At 40.9% G+C, this 26,788-nt stretch overlaps 7 non-coding genes across 7 annotated transcripts; 3 read left to right on the forward strand and 4 right to left on the reverse strand.

The window, feature by feature from the left end:
• The first annotated feature begins 1,830 nt into the window (after positions 1–1,830).
• On the forward strand, positions 1,831–1,913 carry trnal-caa (transfer RNA leucine (anticodon CAA)). The gene has a single exon. It is a non-coding gene; the product is annotated as a tRNA-Leu (tRNA).
• A 4,683-nt stretch (positions 1,914–6,596) lies between these two features.
• trnah-gug (transfer RNA histidin (anticodon GUG)) lies at positions 6,597–6,668 on the reverse strand. The gene has a single exon. It is a non-coding gene; the product is annotated as a tRNA-His (tRNA).
• Positions 6,669–6,861: 193 nt separating this feature from the next.
• trnar-acg (transfer RNA arginine (anticodon ACG)) lies at positions 6,862–6,934 on the reverse strand. Its single transcript has one exon. It is a non-coding gene; the product is annotated as a tRNA-Arg (tRNA).
• An 8,369-nt stretch (positions 6,935–15,303) lies between these two features.
• trnae-uuc (transfer RNA glutamic acid (anticodon UUC)) lies at positions 15,304–15,375 on the reverse strand. Its single transcript has one exon. It is a non-coding gene; the product is annotated as a tRNA-Glu (tRNA).
• A 5,514-nt stretch (positions 15,376–20,889) lies between these two features.
• Positions 20,890–20,972, forward strand: trnal-uag (transfer RNA leucine (anticodon UAG)). Its single transcript has one exon. It is a non-coding gene; the product is annotated as a tRNA-Leu (tRNA).
• Positions 20,973–23,930: 2,958 nt separating this feature from the next.
• Positions 23,931–24,013, forward strand: trnal-cag (transfer RNA leucine (anticodon CAG)). The gene has a single exon. It is a non-coding gene; the product is annotated as a tRNA-Leu (tRNA).
• Positions 24,014–26,325: 2,312 nt separating this feature from the next.
• trnaa-agc (transfer RNA alanine (anticodon AGC)) lies at positions 26,326–26,398 on the reverse strand. Its single transcript has one exon. It is a non-coding gene; the product is annotated as a tRNA-Ala (tRNA).
• Positions 26,399–26,788: the final 390 nt, after the last annotated feature.

Consider the following 26,788-nt stretch of genomic DNA (forward strand, 5'->3'; position numbering starts at 1 on the left):
CTGTTTTTCGTGAGTATGTTGGGCGGTTTTCCATGCATTTTGGCGGACTTTTAAATGTGCAATCTGGCAACCCTGGTTGAAGCGTTCATTCATATTTTGGAGCGATGTATGTTTGTATGCTAGAATATAAATAACATCTTTTACAAACTGCTGTCTATTTACATTGACATTTTCCCTTCTGTCTAAACCTTGAAATTGGGTTTGTAAAAGTAAGCGATACTGTGGATAATATATTTAATGAGCTGAACTAACTGAGAGAAGCGCTAACGGTGGTGGAAGAGTCTAAAAGGGTTTGGAACATAGTCGTATCATCATAGCAGTACAACACAGTTTTGTTCGTAGCATCCGAAAATATCCAGAAGCTAATATACAAAAAAACGTTTATTTTCATAAACTTACCTTGTTGAAAAAAGTATGACCACAATTTCTAAACAAACACAGTATCCGCTGCTGCAGTCTCTACACAAACTTTTCTGCACTGAAATCGCAAGGACACATTTTATGGATATTACGGTAATGCACTGAAAACTCGTCCTACAGTCATGCAAGCACATACAACAGTGTGTGAGTTTACACTAATCAACCATAACATTAAAACCACCTCCTTGTTTCTACACTCACTGTCCATTTTATTAGCTCCACTTACCATATAGAAGCACTTTGTAGTTCTACAATTACTGACTCTAGACTGCTCACTCTGTTCTTCAATGGTCAGGACCCCCACAGAGCAGGTATTATTTAGATAGTGGATGATTCTCAGCACTGAGAATCAAGGCAGTGGTTCATTATTCCTGGTTCAATCGATTAAGACTCCCATGAAGTCACCCAAATGTCAAAGCATCCCCACACAATCAAACTTCCACCACCTGGTGGTAAGATGGATGTTCTTATTGTTTCTTATTATGAAATACATTCATTCATTCACTGCCTGTTTTATCCTGGTAATGATCACTGTGAGTCTTTTTTTCAAAAAAACTTCAAAAAGTAAATAAAAAAGATAACAATAATATCATTTCAGTTATATCAATAGCAGCGATCAAACTAAAAAATAAAACTCTGATGCATTTTAATATTGTAGCATTATAAGTTCATGCGTTTCTGTCAAAACAAAACAAAAAAGGTATGTAAATAAAACTGTTTAAGAGTAAATAGGGCGTTAATGACATTGTAACGCTGACAGACTGGCCTAAAGATTAATGCTGCAACGAATTTCGCCTTAATTTTATCATTTCAGATTCCGAGTTGCTGCCAAATGATCATAATGTTTCTGCACTGGAGAATGCGGGCATCGATCCCACTACCTCTCACATGCTAAGCGAGCGCTCTACAATTTGAGTTAATTCCCCTTACGAAAACCCCACCTTTACTAATGTACTAACAGAGCGTTGATGCTGCATTATAAAGTCAGGGTGCAAGTGTTTAAGCTCAGACTCAGCTTTATAGTCATTCTATTATATAATACAATATTAACTGTATTTATATTATTCAATCTTGTGGACGATTGAATAGCCTACAACAAGCACAAACCGGGTTTGAGTTCGTAACAAATAATCCAGTCAGTTAAAAAGCCAACAAGAAGGCTGTACCTAATACACTCAGACTAGAGAAAACACACCCTAACATGCTAGTGCCGTTACAGTGCTAAGAATGGTCCACCCAAAAAACATTATTTGGTCAGTTGGAGTGCTCATATGGGGCTCCCTTTCTATTGATATATGATTTACAGCCTAGTGACAAAGTGTACAGTGCAGCAAATGGGTTACAGATTAAGGAGTTTGTACAAATCTTAGTCAGTGTGCGGTGAGGGTGGTATTAATCATATCTTGGCTAGTCGGGATGGTCGAGCGGTCTAAGGTGCTGCGTTCAAGTCGCAGTCTCCCCTGGAGGTGTGGGTTCGAATCCCACTTCTGACAGCACATACTTGATACAAATTTATGTCATTAACCCTCTACCTAGTGCTGGACAATAATTCGATATATATCGCGATAGAAAATGTTTCAATAACGGTGATATGATTTTTAAACAAATTCGATCGATATGCATAACGTCAGCGTGCTTTGCCAGTGTTACTTTTTTGCGGAAGCATTTCTGCTCGCAGGTGTTCCCACAGGGACGCAATTCAACAGCGCACCTCAAGTGAGTAGTTCTCCATCAAAACAGTGCAGTTACACACTCAACATAAATGTCAACCACCAACACAATTACAGAAGAAGTAGTACTACTGAGTACTAATACTACTGAGTACCAATACCAGTTATTACTACTACTTCTTATTAGTTGTGCCGCGCTACGAATAAAGGCACCAACGGGATATTCGCGTTCCACTGTTGCCAGATTGGGCTCCAGCGTTGTAGAAGGCTATTAAAAGTAAAGTTAATTTTCAATGCTGATTTGGCTTAATAGTGTTGGTCAGAATGTATCATATTCTTGAAAGAAAATTAAAATTAGTTTTCCATGCATTCACACTGGCCTGTTCTGGGGTTCAAATGAGTCTCATCAGTACACACAAGTTTGCAATCAAATGATCAAGTATTGCAAATGAATATCTTTGAAATTCTGTTAAGGTTATAGATTATATTTTGGTTTTTCACAGGGAATATGAGAAAAAATAAAAAGCTTATTATGCTAGGCTTAATGTAATTCTGCATGGTACTCACTGCCTGTATAGGTAAACGAGTGAGTGACCAAAACACTACTAGATCAACAGCTACTAGCCACATACAAAAATAAGGTATCAGACAGTTTCTGTGCCACCCCTGTGTGAGCAATGGTCCAGTCTGGCCACCCCTATGGAAATTGTCTGGCTTTGCCACTGTCTACAGTTGAAAAAGAAGCAGACGAAATAGCTGATAAGAGATGAAGGACTAATTCAGTGGTGTATTCAGCTTGTATTTCTTACCAGAAACCAGAAAAGAGGTTTGCAGGTACAGCCATCCAATTTTGGTGTTCTTGGCAGTTTTTCTGACATTTCTGTTATTCATATCGATATCGGAATTATATCGTATCGACCGAAATTAGGAGTTATATTGTGATATAAATTTTAGCCATATCGTCCAGCCCTACCTCTACCATACATAATAATGTGCAAAGATATAACGGTTCATACAAATCTTAGTCCTAGTTAGTCTTAGTTTTCTATTACAAAAACTATCCTTTACCCTTTGTAAATTTTAATGGATTAACAGAGTGTTGATGCTGCATTAAGTAGGAGTGCAACATGTTTAATCTCACGTACTCTTTTCTATATTATGTGGTGCTTTTATACCATCACAGACTCAGTTTATTTAAAACGTTCATCCCAGCTTTTAGGACGAACTGAAAAAAATAATAACTGTCTTTGTACCACTGACAGACTGACTTAAAAAATGATTTGAGTGAAAATAGAGCATAAATGTCATTGTAACATTGTAAATTTTGATGCTGCGTTTCAGTGAGCATTGACGCAACAAGTTTCATATTACGTGATGCCTTAAATGATCATAATGTTTCTGCACTGGAGAATGCGGGCATCGATACCGCTACCTCTCACATGCTTAGCTCTACCATTTCAGCTAATTCCCCCTACTATGAACCTCCTTTACCCTTTGCAAATTGTAATGTACTGACAGAGCAGAGCGTTAATTAAGCAATAGAACACTCGAGGTCGTGTGTTATCGCGAATAACATCACGGCTGTGATTTGGTCGCTGGCACGAGCCGAAGGCACACGACCTCGAGTGTTCTATTGCTTTTATACAACAGTTTTTACAAAATAAAGAAAGAAAATAAATCAACGAAGCCCTGAATTTCATATTAATTATGCTTTAATATTGACAATACCTTCCGCCAAAAAGTAGTTCCACAGCAAATGAGTTGCTATGCAACGGTAAACATTCCCTACCAGTACAGTAGGCTAAAAAAAAAAGGCATATAGTTTAACATTACAAAGTTACGCTAGTTTGGAATAAAAATAATAATCGAATATAAATAAGGGAAGTGTGCAGATTAACATATATAAATAACGCAATAACTATTTTAATTCTTAATTAATTTTATTTTTAGCTTTTTCTCATTTTCCTTTCATCTTCGCTTATTCGCTATAACACCCTCCCTCTCGTGTTCTGTTGCTTAATTAAAATATAGAATTTATTTATTTATTAGAGTTATTGTGTTATTTGTATATGTTAATCTGCACACTTCCGTTCATTGTGCAGTTAGAAAAAAAAGGCTGCTCTGTAGGATGTGCATCGGCATCAAACAGTCCGGCTGGCTCGGTTACCTTATGCCTTTTTTTTCGCTTCGCTGGTGGCCTCTGTACTGTGTTTTCTGGGTCATGTTCTGCACTGAGGACTGCACTCCACCTTTTTCTGTCAGCTAGTGTGGGTCTCCAATAGCTTTTTAACGAGCCCTCAGACCTGTAATTAGTTAATCTATTTAGAGTTCTAAAATACATATGCTAGTTTAAGGTCATTTGATAACTGGACATGCACATTTCTTTTATTTCTTCTTACCGGTGTCCAGTAATAGACATAATCTCCTTTGACTCCAGACCGGCATCGGACAATCTCTGAACTGCTGTGGCTCGCAAGCAGTGGTTGGTGTACATGCGGCTCGTACCAGCCTCTCTGCATATCCGTGGAAGCATAGTTGCAAGCTGATTCACTCCCAGAGGACTGGCGATGTACCACACTGCATCTGCTGCACACGCTGACTTTTTGGGATGTAAATAAAAGGCTGGCGCATTCATGCATTTTGCTCAGATATTTTTCTAATGTTGCAACTGGGCATAGGCTGTCTACGGGTTTGGCAAACATGAATCCCCTATAGTTTTCACGGTCTCGCTCCATAACGTCTTTGTGGTTTTTTGTTTCTTCATTAAATGACAGCGTGCAGTATTTTGTGCCGTTTTCATCTGTTTTGATAACAAATGACTCTTTTGTAAGTGATCTGTTGCCCTCCTTACCTCGCCGCCCAAAATGAAGTTGGATATCGAACCAAACTTTGTTCAGGAGTCCTCTTGGATGGTTGGGATTACATGCGTTAGATTCCCTGATCATTTTCTCATCTGCGGGTGAAATCGATGGATGATGGGTCGTTTTATCTCTGCCTGCGCGTCTGATTGTTTTAATTGTTCCGAGGAAGACGTTGTTTGCAGGCTTAAAAGGGTCATTCTTTAAACACCAGGAACGACTAAGTGGAGGTTCGTTAAGGTACCTGTTGAGCCCCGTGCGCAGTCCGAGATAACTGCTGATACTATAGGGCTCACCTTTTGCGGCACGGATAGAGCCATAGAAGTGTCGAAGTATTAAGTTCAGCTCAGCCTTTTCAATTGTCGCCAAATTAACCTGAATGTAATTTTGTAACAGCCAGTCTGTAAAGCACTTAGTAGCCCATCTTGTTTGCCGAATTGTATTCTGTTCGTTTCTCGTCAATTCCAGCGTAATCAGCTGTTCTTCTGTCACTGCAGCCGACCTAACAGCGTTTACCGAAACAGAATTTGATGTGCGTTTGCTTTCACACTCTTCTTCAGAGTCTGACCAAACAGGCTTCAGGTCGAATGTAATCTGAAAGTCATCCATTGTATCAATTTCTGGATGCGCACTAATGAGCACTAATAGATGAGTATCTAATAGACTATCATAATAGTTTGAGCACTAATAGACCTACAAAACAACCAGTGGCTTGTGTGCGTGAAGCTTGTCGTTATGGCAACGCGTGAGCGGAGTAATACAGTTATTGTGTGAAAAGCCCGTGCTGTTATCACGAATATCAGCACAGTTAGAACGCTTCTCAACCAATCAGATTGTAAGGTCGGAACTACCTGTTGTATAATGCTGCATAACTGTCTTTGTACCACTGACAGACGGACTTAAGGGTTGATGCTGCTTTATGTAAGGGCCAAAATAGTGAAGTTCAAAAAGTCTCAGTCAGCCAACAGTGCCAACATGCAGCCATATTCGGGGATGAGATCTTTTATGAAGTGCATTGTCTTTGATTTTGTTGGACTTGTAGGAGATTGTTCTGTTCTTGTTGCAGTGCTGCTGGAGGGTTTTCTTTTTAATGGTGGTGGTGGGGTGTTTGTGATTATATGTAACTGTAATACCTTATGAGCATTTGCATCTTTGTTCCCATTTTGACGGTATAAAGCATGAGCTGTCAGAAGGGGAATTCGAACCCACGGCTCCAGGGGAGACTGCGAGCTGAACGACTGCTTGGCCATCCTGACTTGCTTGCACGTTAACAATGCCAATTTTCCTCAACACCCCCATATGGCCTAAGATTTGAACTGCAAGCTGCTTGAGCTACAGCAACAAGGCGCCGAGGAACTAATACACAGAGTTTTGCTCGAGTCCAATCATGAAGGCCAATTCCCATACAGGAAGTCGAAAACCTGGGTAAAAATCAGGAATCCTGACCGCTAGACCATATGGGAAACTGCAAGGCTCAGCACCGGCTGACGCCAGAATCAGCCACTTCATTCCGCTCTGCCAAGTCTTCGTCACCTTGACAAGACCTGCATTGTTGGATCTGGGGTACAGAGAACCATACACAAGGAGTTAGAGAGACAAAAAAAGAGAGAGAATAGAAACCTTCAAAGCACGGCATACAAAAAGACAGTGCCGTGACCCGGATTCGAACCGGGGTTGCTGCGGCCACAACGCAGAGTACTAACCACTATACGATCACGGCTTCCCAGCAGTCTGTCACTGGTGGCTCATGTCGGCTGCTCCCTGATAGACTGCAGTCATAGTTCCAACAGCATCAGCCACTTCTTTCCGCTCTGACAAGTCTTTTTCACTTTGACAAGACCTCCATTGTTGGATGCATTGTTGGCGCTCCATACACAAGGAGTTAGAGAGACAAAAAAAAGGCATAAGGTAACTGAGCCAGCCAGGAGTCGAACCTAGAATCTTCTGATCCGTAGTCAGACACGTTATCCATTGCGCCACTGGCCCGTTTGACTACAGTTCGACTTTCCTAAAACTCCAGCCTCATTTTGGTCTCTTGCCCGAGGAGAGAACAGAAACCTTCGAAGCACGGCATAGAAAAAGACAGTGCCGTGACTTGGATTCGAACCGGGGTTGCTGCGGCCACTATACTAACCACTATATGAGCATTGCTTTCCAGCGGTCAGCCACTGCTCCCTGATAGACTGCAGTCACAGTTCCAACAGAACAAGCTGCTTGAGCTACAGCAACAAGGCAACGAGGAACTAATAGGCAAACAACGAGCACAACAGGGTTTGAGTTCTTAAAAAAAAAAAAATAATCTTAATAAATAATCCAGTCAGTTAAAAACCCAACAAGAAGGCTGTACCTAATACACTCATACCAGAGAAAACACACCCTAACATGCAAGTGCCGTTACAGTGCTAACAATGGTCCACCCAAAAAACATTATTTGGTCAGTTGGAGATCTCATATGGGGCTCCCTTTCTATTGATATATGGTTTACAGCCTAGTGACAAAGTGTACAGTGCAGCAAATGGGTTACAGTCAGTACATTTACTGTACATAATAATGTGAAAAGTTCGTACAAATATTAGTCTGTGTGGGGCGAGGGTGGTGTCGATGGTACCCAAGCTAGTCAGGATGCGGTCTTACGTGATGCATTCAGGTCACAGTCTCTCATTGAGGCGTGGGTTTAAATCCCACTTCTGACTGCTAATGCTTTATACAAATTTATGTCTTTAACCCTCTAACATACATAATAATGTGAAAAGATTCAGCAGTTCGTACAAATCTTTGGCCATGTGGGGGTATTGAGGAAAATTGGCTTTGGTAACACATATTCAGGTCAGGATGGCCGAGCAGTCTAAGGCACTGCGTTCAGGTCGCAGTCTCCCCTGGAGGCGTGGGTTCGAATCCCACTTCTGACAGCTCATGCTTTATACAAATCTACTTCTTTAGAGGACACAGCCATCAGGGAATAGTTTTCATCAAAGGGTGAACATGGTCTGCAACAATGCTGAAGTAGGTGGTACGTGTCAAAGTAAAATCCACATGGATGCCAGGACCCAGGCTTTTGATCACTGAAAATGTGAGAAATTTAATCATGTATTTATACTGATCATAAAGTATGTTTATTCAGCGTCTATTTACATTGTTACAGCAGTATTTTACAATTGAAATGTTCACATTATTTAAATGTATGTAAAGTACATTGTATACTAGCTGTTTACTTTTTCCCTAAGTAAAAACTGTCATTACCTCAACATGTCATTATCAGCACATAACTTGTTGTGATGGTAAAGACACTTAGTGATGGTAATAACAGGTTTTTAGTTTCACCATCACTATCTTATTAACTCTTTATTAATTAAAGCTAATTAAAGTTAAATAAACATAATGGTTTCATTATACAAGGAAACATTAATTTTCACTGATTAGTCAATATGGCCCACAAGATATCAGCAGAGATCCAGTAAAATATCAGTAATTACATGAAAAAGAAAAGTTAAGATTAAAGCAATATCACAATCTTCAAAATGGGAACAAAGACACAAATGCACATGAGGTAGTAAAGTTACATATAATCACAACCCCCTTCCCCTAACCACCACCACCACAAGTCCAACAAAATCAAAGAGAAAATGCACTTCATAAAAGACCTCACATTGTTCGTCCTAAAGGCTAAGATCAACGTTTAAATAAAGTGAGTCTTAGATCGTTTAAAAGCAACGCATAATATAAACAAGAGTACGTGAGTTTAAACACGTTGCACCCGCACTTTATAATGCAGCATCAACGCTCTGTTAGTACATTATACAGTTTGGTGGGTTCTTTATAAGGGGAATTAGCTTAAATGGTAGAGTGCTCGCTTAGCATGTGAGAGGTAGCGGGATCGATGCCCACATTCTCCAGAAACATTATGATTATTTAAGGGCAACATGTAATATGAAACTTTGGTAACACATATTCAGGTCAGGATGGCCGAGCAGTCTAAGGCACTGCGTTCAGGTCGCCAATTTGGCCCTGTGCACATTGCTTAATGAAACGCAGCATCAAAAATTAGATCAGGATTTAAGTGAGTCTTTAAGGCAACATAAAATATATGGGTATTAATATGTAAAACTCAGTGCATTATTAGGCTACACATAAATATAGATTTAAACTGTCCTCTATTTACTACAGTCAGTTTGAAACAGCTGGGCGTACAACTAGTTGGTGTGGAGAACATGTTACACATACAGTGTGCTATTATTTCAAGCTTATCAAGTACATGATATTTCACTTAATAATATCTCCCAAAGTACAAATTCTTCAACTTTCTAATTAAACCATGTAGTAAGGGACATTACCGCTTACCTAATGCAGTGATAAACAACTCGCCCGAACAGGGGCTTGAACCCTGGACCAGGGGTGTAGCACCAAATTCTGGGCCCTGTGCACAAGCGGTGCCCATAGGCCCCCCTTACCCCCCCCCCCCTCCCCCCCCCCCTCCCTCCCCTCCCTCCCTCCCCTCCCCTCCCCTCCCCTCCCCTCCCCTTGTAAGCAAGAGGTTCACAAAGCTGAGCAGTTAACAATGCTATCCAACAACAAGGGCTACCAGTACTACCAGTTATCTATCAGTCTAGTCATCTAACCACACATTAATCTAAAATAGCCTCATCACACAAGACTTCACATTCTGTTTTATTTGCAGAATGATTAAAAGCTATAACTGAAGAGAACAGCTTTTTATCAAGTAGCCTATTTATTACATAAAATAAAAATGCCATTTCAGATTTCCACATTAAGAAAAAAAAAGTATTTATTTATAAAAAAAGATAAACAAAACTTGACTCACTAGTCATTTCTCATTAAAAAAGGGCAAAAAGAAAACAGACTTCAACAAAGTGCTAAACACTGAAATGCAATAAAGTGCGAAACACCAACTTTTAGATGGCTTTTTCAGCTCGTGAGAAAACAGAAGGCATGGGATGCAATACAGAGCCTCTGCACTTTCACTATAGATTAGCCAATCTCTTTTGATACTTTGCAAATTGAAGGTAGTTAGGAAATGGTTTTCCTTCCTTGTCTTTTGCTGTAACTTTATTTGTTTTTGCTTTGCTTGCCAATCTGTGTACTATTGTGTCTCTCTCTTCATTAGTCAACTTCTTTGTCCATAGTGCTGGATCCTCTGGCATACACTCCTTGGCGCTGCCCTGACTACTTTCTGACCTCTCTTCATCCCTTTCACTTTTCTCAGAACCTTCTCTGCTTTCACTTCCTTCACTTGCATCATTCTCTATCACATCTTCTCTATCTCTATCTTCTCTATCTCTATCTAGATGGTGAAGGAGTACAAATACTTGGGTGTTCACCTCAATAACAAACTTGACTGGTCTAGCAACTCGGATGCCCTATATAGAAAGGGCCAAAGTCGCCTCCACCTACTGAGAAGACTGGTAATGAAAATAGAGCAAAAACTGACCTCATTTTTGACGCAGCGTTTCAGTGAGCAAACGAGAAAGGAGTCTTATATTACGTGATGCCTTTAAATGATCATAAGGTTTCTGCATTGGAGAATGCGGGCATCAATCCCACTACCTCTCGCACGCAAAGCGAGCACTCTAACATTTGAGTTAATTCCCCTTATAAAGAACTCTCCTTTACCCTTTGTAAATTGTAATGTACTAACAGATCATTGATGCTGCATTATAAAGTGGGGGTTCATCGTGTTTAAGTTCACGTACTCACGTTTATCGCAGCCTTTAGGACGAACTGAACCAAATTGTACCACTGACAGACTGACTTAAGGGTTGATGCTGCATTAGGGGCCAAAATAGTGCAGGATATACCAACTGTTTAGTGCAGTGCAATAACAAAGCGGCTGTGAAGCAACAACTGAAATTATAATGCATGTAATTCAGCATAAAATATGTGGGTATTAATATCTAAAACTCAGTGCATTATTAGGCTGCACATAAATATAGATTTAAACTGTCCTCTATTTACACATGTTACACATGCAGTGTGCTATTATTTCAAGCTTATCACGTACATGCTATTTTACTTAGAAATATCTCACAAAGTACAAATTATTCATCATTCTAAATAAACCATGTAGTACGGGACATTACCGCTTACCTAATGCAGTAAGAAGCAACTCGCCCGAACAGGGACTTGATCCCTGGACCCTCAGATTAAAAGTCTGATGCTCTACCGACTGAGCTATTCAGGCTCTGCAGCCTGCTTTGATCCTCACAAGGATGTGACTTAAATTACAAACTTTAACATACGTTGTCCTGTAAAACTTCAATTAATATAAAATGTTTTTTATTTCTGTTTCGGCTCTCTTGAAGGCGATTATATAGAGTTTTAGGTGAAGTATGTTGCTGCTTACACACACAAAGAAAAACATCTCAGAAGGAACATTTTATGTTATGTGCATTTATATGTGGCAAAATAAAAAAATCCATAAAAATCTAATTGAGTTAGCAAAGAACCTTGAATTATACTAAAGAGTTCTTCAAGTAGAAACAGTTCTAGCAAAAAACACAAAAAACCCTAAAGAAACACTTCTTAAGACTTCTTAGTCTTTGTTTTTTATTATTTCAAATGCCATTCATAATTTATAATCACTGATTTGTGAGATATCAGCAGTAGTAGATCATGTTTAACTGGTTTAATATTGTTTAAGCGCTGATTATCGGCTGTTTTTCGTGAGTATGTTGGGCGGTTTTCCATGTATTTGGGCGGAATTTCAAATGCGCAATCTGGCAACCCTGGCTGAAGCATTCATTCATATTTTGGAGCGATGTATGTTTGTATGCTAGAATATAAATAACATCTTTTACAAATTGCTGTCTATTTACATTGACATTTTCTCTTCTGTCTAAACCTTGAAATTGGGTTTGTAAAGATAAGGGATACAGTAGATAATATATTTAATGAGCTGAACTAACTGAGAGAAGCGCTAACGGTGTTGGAAGAGTCTAAAAGGGTTTGGAACATAGTCGTATCATCATAGCAGTACAACACAGTTTTGTCCGTAGTATCCGAAAATATCCAGAAGCTAATATACAAAAAACGTTTATTTTAATAAACTTACCTTGTTAAAAAAAGTATGACCACAATTTCTAAACAAACACAGTATCCGCTGCTGCAGTCTCTACACAAACTTTTCTGCACTGAAATCGCAAGGACACATTTTATGGATATTACGGTAATGCACTGAAAACGCGTCCTACAGTCATGCAAGCACATACAACAGTGTGTGAGTTTACACTAATCAGCCATAACATTAAAACCACCTCCTTGCTTCTACACTCACTGTCTATTTTATCAGCTCCATTTACCATATAGAAGCACTTTGTAGTTCTACAATTACTGACTGTAGACTGCTCACTCTGTTCTTCAATGGTCAGGACCACCACAGAGCAGGTATTATTTAGATAGTGGATGATTCTCAGCACTGAGAATCAGGGCAGTGGTTCATTATTCCTGGTTCAATCGATTAAGACTCCCATGAAGTCACCCAAATGTCAAAGCATCCCCACACAATCACACTTCCACCACCTGGTGGTATGATGGATCTTCTTATTGTTTCTTATTATGGAATACATTCATTCATTCACTGCCTGTTTTATCCTGGTAATGATCACTGTGAGTCTTTTTTTCAAAAAAACTTCAAAAAGTAAATAAAAAAGATAACAATAATATCATTTCAGTTATATCAATAACAGCGATCAAACTAAGAAATAAAACTGGTGCATTTTAATATTGTAGCATTATAAGTTCATGCGTTTCTGTCAAAACAAAATAGGTATGTAAATAAAACTGTTTAAGAGTAAATAGGGTGTTAATGACATTGTAACACTGACAGACTGGCCTAAAGTTTAATGCTGCAACGAATTTCGCCTTAATTTTATCATTTCAGATTCCGAGTTGCTGCCAAATGATCATAATGTTTCTGCACTGGAGAATGCGGGCATCGATCCCACTACCTCTCGCATGCTAAGCGAGCGCTCTACAATTTGAGTTAATTCCCCTTACGAAGACCCCACCTTTACTAATGTACTAACAGAGCGTTGATGTTGCATTATAAAGTCAGGGTGCAAGTGTTTAAGCTCAGACTCAGCTTTATAGTCATTCTATTATATAATACAATATTAACTGTATTCATATTATTCAATCTTGTGGACGATTGAATAGCCTACAACAAGCACAAACAGGGTTTGAGTTCGTAACAAATAATCCAGTCAGTTAAAAAGCCAACAAGAAGGCTGTACCTAATACACTCATACCAGAGAAAACGCACCCTAACACGCTAGTGCCGTTACAGTGCTAAGAATGGTCCACCCAAAAAACATTATTTGGTCAGTTGGAGATCTCATATGGGGCTCCCTTTCTATTGATATATGATTTACAGCCTAGTGACAAAGTGTACAGTGCAGCAAATAGGTTACAGATTAAGGAGTTTGTACAAATCTTAGTCCGTGTGGGGTGAGAGTGGTATTAATCATGTCCTGGCTAGACAGGATGGCCGAGCGGTCTAAGGCGCTGCGTTCAGGTCGCAGTCTCCCCTGGAGCCGTGGGTTTGAATCCCACTTCTGACAGCACATACTTAATACAAATTTATGTCATAAACCCACTACCATACATGATAATGTGAAAAGATATTACGGTTCGTACAAATCTTAGTCCTAGTTAGTCTTAGTTTTCTATTACAAAAACTATCCTTTACTCTTTGTAAATTTTAATGGATTAACAGAGCATTGATGCTGCATTAAGTAGGAGTGCAACGTGTTTAATCTCACATACTCTTTTCTATATTATGTGGTGCTTTTATATCATCACAGACTCAGTTTATTTAAAATGTTCATCCCAGCTTTTAGGACGAACTGAAAAAAATAATAACTGTCTTTGTACCACTGACAGACTGACTTAAGGGTTGATGCTGCATTTAAAGGGGATGGCGTGAGTTTCAGCTGTTCATCTTTTACAAAGCAGTTCACCAGATAAAAAACCAACAAAATGTCACGTACCGCTGCTTTAACCAAAAACATTTCAAAACTGAAAAATAAGAAGTTATTGCGTTTGTCAATTTTAAAAAATCTTTAAAAAAATTAAAAAATGATTTGAGTGAAAATAGAGCATCATTGTAAGATTGTACATTTTGATGCTGCGTTTCAGTGAGCATTGACGCAACAAGTTTCATATTACGTGATGCCTTAAATGATCATAATTTTTCTGCACTGGAGAATGCGGGCATCGATACCACTACCTCTCACATGCTAAGCGAGCGCTCTGCCATTTGAGCTAATTCCCCCTACTCTGAACCTCCTTTACCCTTTGCAAATTGTAATGTACTGACAGAGCAGAGCGTTAATGCTGCATAACTGTCTTTGTACCACTGACAGACGGACTTAAGGGTTGATGCTGCTTTATGTAAGGGCCAAAATAGTGCAGTTCAAAAAGTCTCAGTCAGCCGACAGTGCCAACATGCAGCCATATTCGGGGATGAGATCTTTTATGAAGTGCATTCTCTTTGATTTTGTTGGACTTGTAGGAGATACTTCTGTTCTTGTTGCAGTGCTGCTGGAGGGTTTTCTTTTTAATGGTGGTGGTGGGGTGTTAGTGATTATATGTAACTGTAATACCTCATGTGCATTTGCATCTTTGTTCCCATTTTGAAGGTATAAAGCATGAGCTGTCAGAAGGGGAATTCGAACCCACGGCTCCAGGGGAGACTGCGAGCTGAACGACTGCTTGGCCATCCTGACTTGCTTGCACGTTACCAATGCCAATTTTCCTCAACACCCCCACATGGCCTAAGATTTGAACTGCAAGCTGCTTGAGCTACAGCAACAAGGCGCCGAGGAACTAATACACAGAGTTTTGCTCGAGTCCAATCATAAAGGCCAATTCCCATACCGGAAGTCAAAAACCTGGGTAAAAATCAGGAATCCTGACCGCTAGACCATATGGGAAACTGCAAGGCTCAGCACCGGCTGACGCCAGAATCAGCCACTTCATTCCGCTCTGCCAAGTCTTTGTCACCTTGACAAGACCTGCATTGTTGGATCTGGGGTACAGAGAACCATACACAAGGAGTTAGAGAGACAAAAAAAGAGAGAGAATAGAAACCTTCGAAGCACGGCATACGAAAAGACAGTGCCGTGACACAGATTCGAACCGGGGTTGCTGCAGCCACAACACAGAGTATTAACCACTATACGATCATGGCTTCCCAGCAGTCTGCCACTGGTGGCTCATGTTGGCTGCCCCCTGATAGACTGCAGTCATAGTTCCAACAGAAAAAGCTGCTTGAGCTACAGCAACAAGGCGCAGAGGAAGTAATGGGCAAAGTTTTGCTCAAGTCCAATCATAGAAGGCAATTCCCATACTGGGAGTCAAACCCAGGCCACCTGGGTGAAAACCAGGAAACCTGACCACTAGACCATATGGGAAACTGCAAAGCTCAGTATCGGCTGGTGCCAGCATCAGCCACTTCTTTCCGCTCTACGGAGTCTTTGTCACCTTGACAAGACCTGCATTGTTGGATCTGGGGTACAGAGAACCATACACAAGGAGTTAGAACAAGGTGAGAATAGAAACCTTCGAAGCACGGCATACGACAAGACAGTGCCGTGACCCGGATTCGAACCTGGATTGCTGCGGCCACAACGCAGAGTACTAACCACTATACGATCACGGCTTCCCAGCAGTCTGCCACTGGTGGCTCATGTCGGCTGATAGACTGCAGTCATAGTTCCAACAGCATCAGCCACTTCTTTCGGCTCTGACAAGTCTTTTTCACTTTGACAAGACCTCCATTGTTGGATGCATTGTTGGTGCTCCATACACAAGGAGTTAGAGAGACAAAAAAAAAGGCATAAGGAAACCAAGCCAGCCAGGAGTCGAACCTAGAATCTTCTGATCCGTAGTCAGACGCTTTATCCATTGCGCCACTGGCCCCTGTTTGACTATGGTTCTGACTTTCCTGAAGCTCCAGCCTCATTTCGGTCTCTTGCCCGAGGAGAGAATAGAAACCTTTGAAGCACGGCATACAAAAAGACAGTGCCGTGACTTGGATTCGAACCGGAGTTACTACGGCCACAACGCAGAGTACTAACCACTATATGAGCATGGCTTCCCAATGCTCAGCCCCTGCTCCCCAATGCTCAGCCACGGCTCAGCCACTGCTCCCTGATAGACTATAGTCACAGTTTCAACAGAACAAGCTGCTTGAGCTACAGCAACAAGGCAACGAGGAACTAATAGGCAAACAACGAGCACAACAGGGTTTGAGTTCTTAAAAAATAATAAATAATCTTAATAAATAATCCAGTCAGTTAAAAACCCAACAAGAAGGCTGTACCTAATACACTCATACCAAAGAAAACACACCCTAACATGCAAGTGCCGTTACAGTGCTAACAATGGTCCATCCAAAAAACATTATTTGGTCAGTTGGAGATCTCATATGGGGCTCCCTTTCTATTGATATATGGTTTACAGCCTAGTGACAAAGTGTACAGTGCAGCAAATGGGTTACAGTCAGTACATTTACTGTACATAATAATGTGAAAAGTTCGTACAAATATTAGTCCGTGTGGGGCGAGGGTGGTGTTGATGGTACCCAAGCTAGTCAGGATGCGGTCTAACGAGCTGCGTTCAGGTTACAGTCTCTCATTGAGGCGTGGGTTTGAACTTCTGACTGCTAGTGCTTTATACAAACTTATGTCTTTAACCCTCTAAAATACATAATAATGTAAAAAGATTCAGCAGTTCGTACAAATCTGTGGCCATGTGGGGGTGTTGAGGAAAATTGTCTTTCATACTGTGCGTTCAGGTCAGGATGGCCAAGTGGTCTAAGGCGCTGTGTTCAGGTTGCAGTCTCCCCTGGAGGCGTGGGTTAGAATCCCACTTCTGACAGCTAATGATTTATACAAATCTACTTCTTTAGAGGACACAGTCATCAGGGAATACAGTTTTCATCAAAGGGTGAACATGGTCTGCAACAATGCTGAGGTAGGTGCTACGTGTCAAAGTAACATCCATATGGATGCCAGGACCCAGGCTTTTGATCACTGAAAATGTGAGAAACTGAATCATGTATTCATCCTGATCTTGCACTGTTTATTGTTGCAGCTCTGCTGGAGGGTTATTTTTTTGGTGTTTGTGGTGGTGGTGGTGGTGGGGTCTTTGTTCCCATTTTGGTTTATTAAGTATATGATGTACTTTACATCCATTTAAATATGTAATTAAATATTTAAATATCCATTTAAGTATGTTTATTCAGCGTCCATTTACATTGTTACAGCAGTATTTTACGACAAAAATGGAAATGTTCACATTATTTAAATGGATGTAAAGTACATCATATACTAAATAAACCAAAATGGGAACAAAGACCCCACCACCACCACCACCACAAACACCAAGAAAATAACCCTCCAGCAGAGCTGCAACAAGAACAAAATCAAAGAAAAAATGCACTTTATAAAAGACTTCACATTGTTCGTCCTAAAGGCTAAGATCAACGTTTGAAATAAACTGAGTCTGTGATGGTTCAAAAACAACGCATAATATAGAAAAGAGTACGTGAGCTCAAACACGTTGCACCCTCGTTTTATAATGCAGCATAGAATAGAAGAATAGAATAGAATCTTTATTGTCACTATACACAAGTACAATGCAATTTCGAGTGGCATCTCTCCAATAGAGTAGCAGCAGTAGAAGAAAGACAGTAGTAGTAATCACAAAAAAAAGAAAGAACAATAAAAATATGTGCACTTTTAAGTTAATTTACATTTTTGCTTTAAATATTAAATACTAACTGTGCCAATAATCCATTGAGCTGTTTTCACTACGCGATGCAGATCCTTACACTCGGCGGCAGTGCAGCTTGAATACCACTCTGTGAAATTGCTGGTCAGAATACTTTCTATCAGACTCAGACTCAGCTTTATTGTCATTCAAAACCATGTACATGATTAGAACGAAATGCAGTTACTCAGGTCTCGGTGTGTGTAAACATAATAAAATATAAAATATAAATAGTAAGAGAAACTATGTTTAGTAAAAATAAAACTTAAGACTTAAAAACTAGAAGAGATAACTAAGATATGAATTTTAAATATTTACATTTACATTCAAGTATTGCACAGGAACTACAGCAGCTTTATGCAGATCTAAAGTGCACGATTCAGTATAGCAGCAGATAAAAGGCAGCACCAGGTCACAGGTGTTTAAGGTAACTGGTGAATAGACAGTACATGAGGGGTGGAGCAATTTAGCAGTCTGACTGCATCCGGAAAGAAGCTGTTTTTCAGTCTTGTTGTTTTTGCTCGGATGCAGCGCAGCCTCCTACCAGAGGGAAGGGGGGTGAAAAGTCCGTGTGCAGGGTGGGTGGGGTCACGAACCTGGTTGTGTATATGTCCCCGATGGGTGGTAAGCTGCATCCGATGGTCCTCTGTGCAGACTTTACCACTCTCTGCAGCGCCTCCTTTTCTGCCACAGTGCAGCCAGCATACCACACAGTTAGGCAGGTGGTCAGGGTGCTCTCCACCACACAGCTGTAGAAGGACCTGAGGATGTCTGTGTGAAGACCTGCCCTCCTCAGCTTCCTCAGGAAATACAGGCGTTGGTTGGCCTTCTTTATGACAGCCATGGTGTTGGTATGCCAGGTGAGCGTGTCCGTCAGGTGAACCCCAAGGTACTTGACGGAGGGGACCATCTCCACAGCTAATCCATCAATGAGTAGAGGAGGAGGGGATGTACCAGTCCTGCGGAAATCCACAACCATCTCCTTGGTTTTCTGAACATTGAGGATGAGGTTGTTGTCTCTGCACCACCATGTTAGGTCCTCCACCTCCTTCCTGTACGGCGACTCCGTCTCCTATTGTGCTCTTGTAAAAGTTTACTAGTAGGTTCTGCCGTAGTTTGGCCTTTTTCAGCTTCCTGAGAAAGAAGAGTCTTTGTTGAGCCTTCTTAATCAGGTGTGAGGTGTTAACGGTCCACGTCAGCTGGTCAGACACGTAGACTCTGAGGAATTTCAGGCTTTTCACCATCTCCACCTTGTTTCCATGGATGTGCAGGGGGAGGTGGTTTATCTCCTTTGTTCTTCGAAAGTCAATGACGATCTCCTTTGTCTTAGAGGTGTTAAGAGCCAGGTTGTTTAATGTACACCAATCAGACAAGTGAGCTACCTCCTGCCAGTAGACAATTTCATGATTGTTGGAGATCAGTCCAACTATAGTTGTGTCATCTGAAATTTTAATTATTCTGTTGGAATTGTGAATGGTGGTACAGTCCTGTGTAAAAAGTGTGAAAAGCATAGGGCTTATCACACAACCCTGCGGCGTTCCTGTGTTTAGGATGCTGAAGTTCACAAATAAAATCCTCACATCGCTGTCAAGTTCCTCCAAATGTGTCAGCGCGGTGTTGAGTGCTGTTGTTATGGCGTCCTCTGTTGAGCGATTTGGTCGGTAGGCAAACTGATACATGTCCAGGCCACATGGGATGACTGTTCTGATGTGTAAAAGCACCAGCTTCTTGAAGCATTTCATGACTATGGGTGTTGTGTTAGAGCCACTGGACGATAGTCATTCAGGCATGATGAAGCTGATTTCTTGGGTACTGGAACGATGGTGGAGGATTTGAGACACGTTGGGACAGCAGCTTGTTGGAGTGAGAGGTTGAATATGCTGGTAAACACCTCTGTAAGCTGGTCGGCACATGCTTTCAGCACCCGGCCGGGAACTCCATCTGGATCTGCTGCTTTGCTTGCATTGACTTTCCTCAGGGTGGTTCTCACCTGGTGGTGGTTTAGAACCAGTGTTGGTCCTCCAGTAGTTGGGTTGGTGAGTGGCGGGATGGGCGGAGCCACATTCTGAGTATATAAAAATATTAGTCCGTGTGGGGTGGGGATGGTGTTGAGGATGGTGTTGAGGATGACTCAGCTAGTCAGGATGGCCGAGCAGTCTAAGGCGCTGCGTTCAGGTCGCAGTCTCCCCTGGAGGCGTGGGTTCGATACAGCTACAGGATGATCAAACCTGAGCTTGTGTCCCATGCCCAATCATGAGAATTGCCTGGTTATTTAAGTGGCGCAGCCCACGGGACTATGCAAGGCAGGGGGTGTCCTCTTCCCCGAGTCAAGCCTAGCACTAATCGTATACCTTGTTCATCCTCCTCCTGGAGGGTTGTGACCTGGGTTCTCTAATGGGATGGGGTGTGGGGGGAATTAGTGAGCGGGTCCTGTCGATGCTCTTTGAGCCCAGCAATGGTCCTTCCGCTTGATCCATATCCACTGGCTGCTTCTTTCGGCCGCTTCAGAGACTGATCTAATTGTTTGTCGTAGAGCCTGTCCATGGATGCCAAGTTCTTTCAGCAGCCTGATGGTGGAAGAAGCCACAAAACCTCTGCATCCCACTTCAACTGGATAGACTTTCGCGTTCCATCCTCGTTGCTGAGCATCTGCTGCCAGTTCTGTGTAGCGCAGTTTCTTGCGCTCATAGGCCTCTTCTGTTGAATTCTCCCATGGAACTGTGAGCTCTGTGATGTATACAGACTTCAATGAAGGGGACCAGAGTACCAAGTCTGGCCTAAGGGTGGTGCACAACAGGGTTTGAGTTCTTAAAAAATAATAAATAATCTTAATAAATAATCCAGTCAGTTAAAAACCCAACAAGAAAACTGGACCTAATACACTCATACCAGAGAAAACACACCCTAACACGCTAGTGCCGTTACAGTGCTAACAATGGTCCACCCAAAAAACATTATTTGGTCAGTTGGAGTGCTCATATGGGGCTCCCTTTCTATTGATATATGGTTTACAGCATAGTGACAAAGTGTACAGTGCAGCAAATGGGTTACAGTCAGTACATTTACCATACATAATAATGTGAAAAGATTCAGGAGTTTGTACAAATATTATTCCTTGTGAGGCGAGGATGGTATCTGTGGTACTCTAGCTAGTCAGGATGGCCGAGCGGTCTAAGGCGCTGCGTTTAGGTCGCAGTCTCCCCTGGAGGCGTGGGTTCGAATCCCACTTCTGACATCTCATGCTTTGTACAAATTTACATCTTTAATCCTATACCATACATAATAATGTGAAAAGATACAAAAGTTAGTACAAATCTTAGTCTTAGTTTTTTATTATTTCAAATGCCATTAATAATTTATAATCACTGATTTGTGAGATATCAGCAGTAGTAGGTCATGTTTAACTGGTTTAATATTGTTTAAGCGCTGATTATCGGCTGTTTTTCGTGAGTATATTTGGGCGGTTTTCCATGCATTTTGGCGGGCTTTTAAATGCGCAATCTGGCAACCCTGGCTGAAGCGTTCATTCATATTTTGGAGCGATGTATGTTTGTATGCTAGAATATAAATAACATCTTTTACAAATTGCTGTATATTACATTGACATTTTCCCTTCTGTCTAAACATTTTTGGAATTGGGTTTGTAAAGATAAGGGAAACAGTAGATAATATATTTAATGAGCTGAACTAACTGAGAGAAGCGCTAACAGTGGTGGAAGAGTCTAAAAAGGTTTGAAACATAGTCGTATCATCATAGCAGTACAACACAGTTTTGTCCGTAGCATCCGAAAATATCCAGAAGCTAATATACACAAAGTTTTCTTTAAAAATACCCTATACCATCCACCATCCTTAAAGACATCTCACAGGACCTAATCCCCTTCATCACACCCATCATCAACAACTCCCTGACATCAGGTGTTGTCCCTACTGCATTTAAGAAGGCTCAGGTCATTCCCCTTCTTAAGAAACCTACACTAGACACTACAGACATTAACAACTACAGACCTGTCTCACTCCTCTCTTTTCTATCCAAAATTCTTGAACGTGCTGTCTATAACCAACTATCTTCCTTTCTTACTCAGAATGACCTCCACGATCCGTACCAGTCTGGCTTCAAGGCAGCGCATTCTACGGAAACAGCACTTGTAGCTGTTACTGAGAAGCTTCATGCAGCCAAAGCAGCCAAACTGTCATCGGTCCTCATTCTTCTTGACCTCTCTGCAGCCTTCGACACAGTGAATCACAGCATTCTCCTGTCCACTCTCTCCAACCTTGGAGTAACAGGTTCAGCATGGCAATGGATGGCCTCCTACCTCGAAGGGCACTCCTACCAAGTGTCATGGAGGGATCCATATCTCCCCCATGCACTCTCTCAACCGGTTTTCCTCAGGGCTCTGTACTTGGCCCACTTCTTTTCTCTATCTACACCCGCTCTCTGGGTAAGGTCATAGCCTCCCATGGCTTCTCCTACCACTCCTATGCAGCTCATTCAAAATGCAGCTGCCCGTCTGGTTTTTAACCAACCTAAACACTGCCACATCACCCCACTGCTGCGTTCTCTTCACTGGCTTCCTGTAGCTGAACGCATTCGGCTTAAAACACTGATGCTCGCCTACAAAGCCAAAAATGGACCAGCCCCAAGCTACCTTCGCGGTCTAATCAAACCCCTGCTCTGTACCACGCAACCTCCGAATCACTAGTCTCGCCCGACTTGATCCTCCACCCAGGACTAAAGGAAGACAAGCATCAAGGCTCTTCTCTGTTCTAGCACCCAAGTGGTGGAATGAACTTCCTCTGTCCGTCCGAACATCTGAGTCTCTTGCTGTCTTTAAAAAACGATTAAAAACCCACCTTTTTACTAAGCACTTAAGCTGACTTGTACTTATCCATTTCCAAAAAAAAAAAAAACCCACTGGTTCTAACAGGTTTCAGCAGATTTGTGTTCTTCGACTGTTGTTTACTAAAACTTGAGAAATGAAATGTTTACTATGGAAGCACTTCTGTAAGTCGCTCTGGATGAGAGCGTCTGCTAAATGCAGAAAATGTAAAATGTAAATGAAATTAGAGATTTAAACGGTCCTCTATTTACTACAGTCTGTTTGAAACAGCTGGGCGTACAACTAGTTGGTGTGGAGAACATGTTAACACATACAGTGTGCTATTATTTCAAGCTTATCAAGTACATGCTAGTTCACTTACAAAAAACTCACAAAGTACAAATTCTTCATCATTCTAAACAAACCATGTAGTACAGGACATTATCGCTTACCTAATGCAGTAAGAACCAACTCTCCCGAACAGGGACTTGAACACTGGACCCTCAGATTAAAAGTCTGATGCACTACCGACTGAGCTATCCAGGCTCTGCAAAACATGTCAATCCTCACAAGGATGTGTCCACAAGGATGTGACTTGAATTACAAACTTTAACATACACCACCTGGCCAAAAATAAAAGTCACCAAAAAACCCTTAAGAAACACTTCTTAGTACTACATACATCAGTTGTATTCCACAGAGGTCAGCATGCGATGAAACTTTGATAGTAGATTCAAGATTCAAAGTAGCTTTATTAATAACAGACATTTATTTATTTATTTATTAGTAATGGACATCGTTTTACTTTCTAACTGTGTTCATATTATGCTATCTAGTGGACGATTTAATAGCCTACAATGAGCACAAACAGGGTTTGAGTTCTTAATGAATAATAAATAATCTTAATAAATAATCCAGTCAGTTAAAAACCCAACAAGAAGGCTGTACCTAATACACTCATACCAGAGAAAACACACCCTAACATGCTAGTGCCGTTACAGTGCCAAAAACATTATTTGGTCAGTTGGAGTGCTCATATGGGGCTCCCTTTCTATTGATACATGGTTTACAGCCTAGTGACAAAGTGTACAGTGCAGCAAATGTATTACAGTCAGTACATTTACTGTACATAATAATTTGTGAAAAGATTAAGCATTTTGTACAAATATTAGTCTGTGTGGGGCGGGAGTGGCGTCAACAGTGTCCAAGCTAGACAGAATGGTTTTAGCAGTCTAAGGCACTGTGACAGCTCATGCTTTACACAAATGTACGTCTTTAACCCTCTACCATACATAATAATGTGAAAAGATTAAGCAGTTTGTGCAAATCTTAGACCATGTGGGGCGAGGGTGGTATCAATGGTACCCCAGCTAGTCAGGATGGCCGAGCGGTCTAAGGCGCTGCGTTCAGGTCGCAGTCTTCCCTGAAGGCGTGGGTTCGAATCCCACTTCTGACAGCTCATGCTTTAAACAAATTTACATATTTAACCCTCTACCATACATAATAATGTGAAAAGATATGCCATTAATAATTTATAATCACTGATTTGTGAGATATCAGCAGTAGTAGGTCATGTTTAACTGGTTTAATATTGTTTAAGCGCTGATTATCGGCTGTTTTTCGTGAGTATGTTTGGGCGGTTTTCCATGCATTTTGGCGGGCTTTTAAATGCGCAATCTGGCAACCCTGGCTGAAGCGTTCATTCATATTTTGGAGCGATGTATGTTTGTATGCTAGAATATAAATAACATCTTTTACAAATTGCTGTATATTACATTGACATTTTCCCTTCTGTCTAAACATTTTTGGAATTGGGTTTGTAAAGATAAGGGATACAGTAGATAATATATGTAAAGAGCTAAACTAACTGAGAGAAGCGCTAACGGTGGTGGAAGAGTCTAAAAGGGTTTGGAACATAGTCGTATCATCATAGCAGTACAACACAGTTTTGTCCGTAGCATCCGAAAATATCCAGAAGCTAATATACACAAACCTTTCTTTGAAAAATAAACTTACCTTGTTAATAAAGTATGACCTCAAAATCTAAACAAACACAGTATCCGCTGCTGCAGTCTCTACACAAACTTTTCTGCACTGAAATCTCAAGGACACATTTTATGGATATTACGGTAATGCACTGAAAACGCGTCCTACAGTCATGCAAGCACATACAGCAGTGTGTGAGTTTACACTAATCAGCCATAACATTAAAACCACCTCCTTGTTTCTACACTCACTGTCTATTTTATCAGCTCCACTCACCATATAGAAGCACTTTGTAGTTCTACAATTATTGACATGACCACCACAGAGCAGGTATTATCTAGGTGGTGGATCATTCTCAGCACTGCAGTGACACTGACATGGTGTTGGTGTGTTAGTGTGTGTTGTGCTGGTATGAGTGGATCAGACACAGCAGCGCTGCTGGAGTTTTTAAATACCGTGTCCACTCACTGTCCACTCTATTAGACACTCTTACCTAGTTGGTCCACCTTGTAGAGACAGTCAGAAACGATTGCTCATCTATTGCTGCTGTTTGAGTTGGTCATCTTTTAGACCTTCATCAGTGGTCATAGGACACTTCCCACAGGGCGCTGTTGGCTGGATGTTTTTGGTTGGTGGACTATTCTCAGTCCAGCAGTGACAGTGAGGTGTTTAAAAACCTGCAGCGCTGCTATGTCTTATCCACTCATACCAGCACAACACAGGAGAGTCCTGACCATTGAAGAACAGCATAAAAGGGGGATAAAAAAGCATGTTGAGAAACAGATGGATTACAGTCAGTAATTGTAGAACTACAAAGTGCTTCTATATGGTGAGTGGAGCTGATAAAATAGACAGTGAGTGTAGAAACAAGGAAGTGGTTTTAATGTTATGGCTGATCGGTGTATACTCACCATGTATACGTGGCTTTCCTCCGGGTATGAAAACGTGCCAGTAGGTGTAATTGCTGCTCTAAATTGCACCTGTATGTGTGAGTGAGTGGATAAATTAGTGTGATGCTTTGCGATGGTTTGACGGCACGTGAATGGAAAACTGGTGCCCACACTTCTGTGGCTTGGGATCTACTATTTCAGTCAACAGGTCATCGGGATCTACTTTTTAAAAAGGTTGGTCTCATCATTTTTCAAGAATGCTTTAAAGCTTTTTTAAATGCGCTTCATTTGCCTGTATTGATATTCAGCATTACAGGGCAAGCGTGGGTCCAGTGTCACGAACACTGGGCTCAAGACAAAAATACACCCTGGACAGGGCGCCTTTAAAAAGGCGCATTTAAAATGCGCCTTTTTCAATAAAGCGCATTTAAAAAAGCTTTAAAGCATTCTTGAAAAATGATGAGACCAACCTTTTTAAAAAGTAGATCCCGATGACCTGTTGACTGAAATAGTAGATCCCAAGCCACAGAAGTGTGGGCACCAGTTTTCCATTGGCTACGTTTTAACAAGACGTACCAAGAATGGCCTGTAGATGGCGCACTGTAGTCGTTTTTAAAAGCAAGCCAATTATGCCACCGAACTTAAATATGTACAATACTTTATAATGTATCAATTGTAACAGTGTCAAATAATAAAACATTATAAAAAATTATAAGTTCATGCGTTTCTGTCAAAACAAAACAAAAAAGGTATGTAAACAAAACTGTTTTAGCGTAAATAGGGCGTTACTGACATTGTAACACGGACAGACTAGCCTTATGGTTGATGCTGCAACGAATTTTACCCTAATTTCATCTTTTCAGATTGCAAAATGATCATAATGTTTGTGTACTGGAGAATGTGGGCATCGATCCCACTACCTCTCGCATGCTAAGCGAGCGCTCTACCATTTGAGCTAATTCCCCTTACACAAAACTTTCCTTTACCCTTTGTAAATTGTAATGTACTAACAGAGTGTTAATGCTGCATTATAAAGTGAGGGTGCAACATGTTTAAGCTCACGTACTCTTTTCTATATTATGCGTTGCTTTTCATTAAAATGTTATGTGCATTTATATGTGGCAAAATAAAAAAATCCATAAAAATCAAATTGAGTTAGCAGAGAACCTTAAATTATACTAAATGGTTCTTCAAGTAGAAACAGTTCTACCAAGAACACCTAAAAGAACCCTTAAGAAACACTTCTTAGTGCTACATACATCAGTTGTATTCCACACAGGTCAGCATGCGATGAAACTTTGCTCGAAACAGACATCGTTTTACTTTGTAACTGTATTCATATTATGTCATCTAGT

Source organism: Trichomycterus rosablanca, chromosome 10, assembly GCF_030014385.1.
Source record: "Trichomycterus rosablanca isolate fTriRos1 chromosome 10, fTriRos1.hap1, whole genome shotgun sequence".
NCBI lineage: Eukaryota > Metazoa > Chordata > Actinopteri > Siluriformes > Trichomycteridae > Trichomycterus > Trichomycterus rosablanca.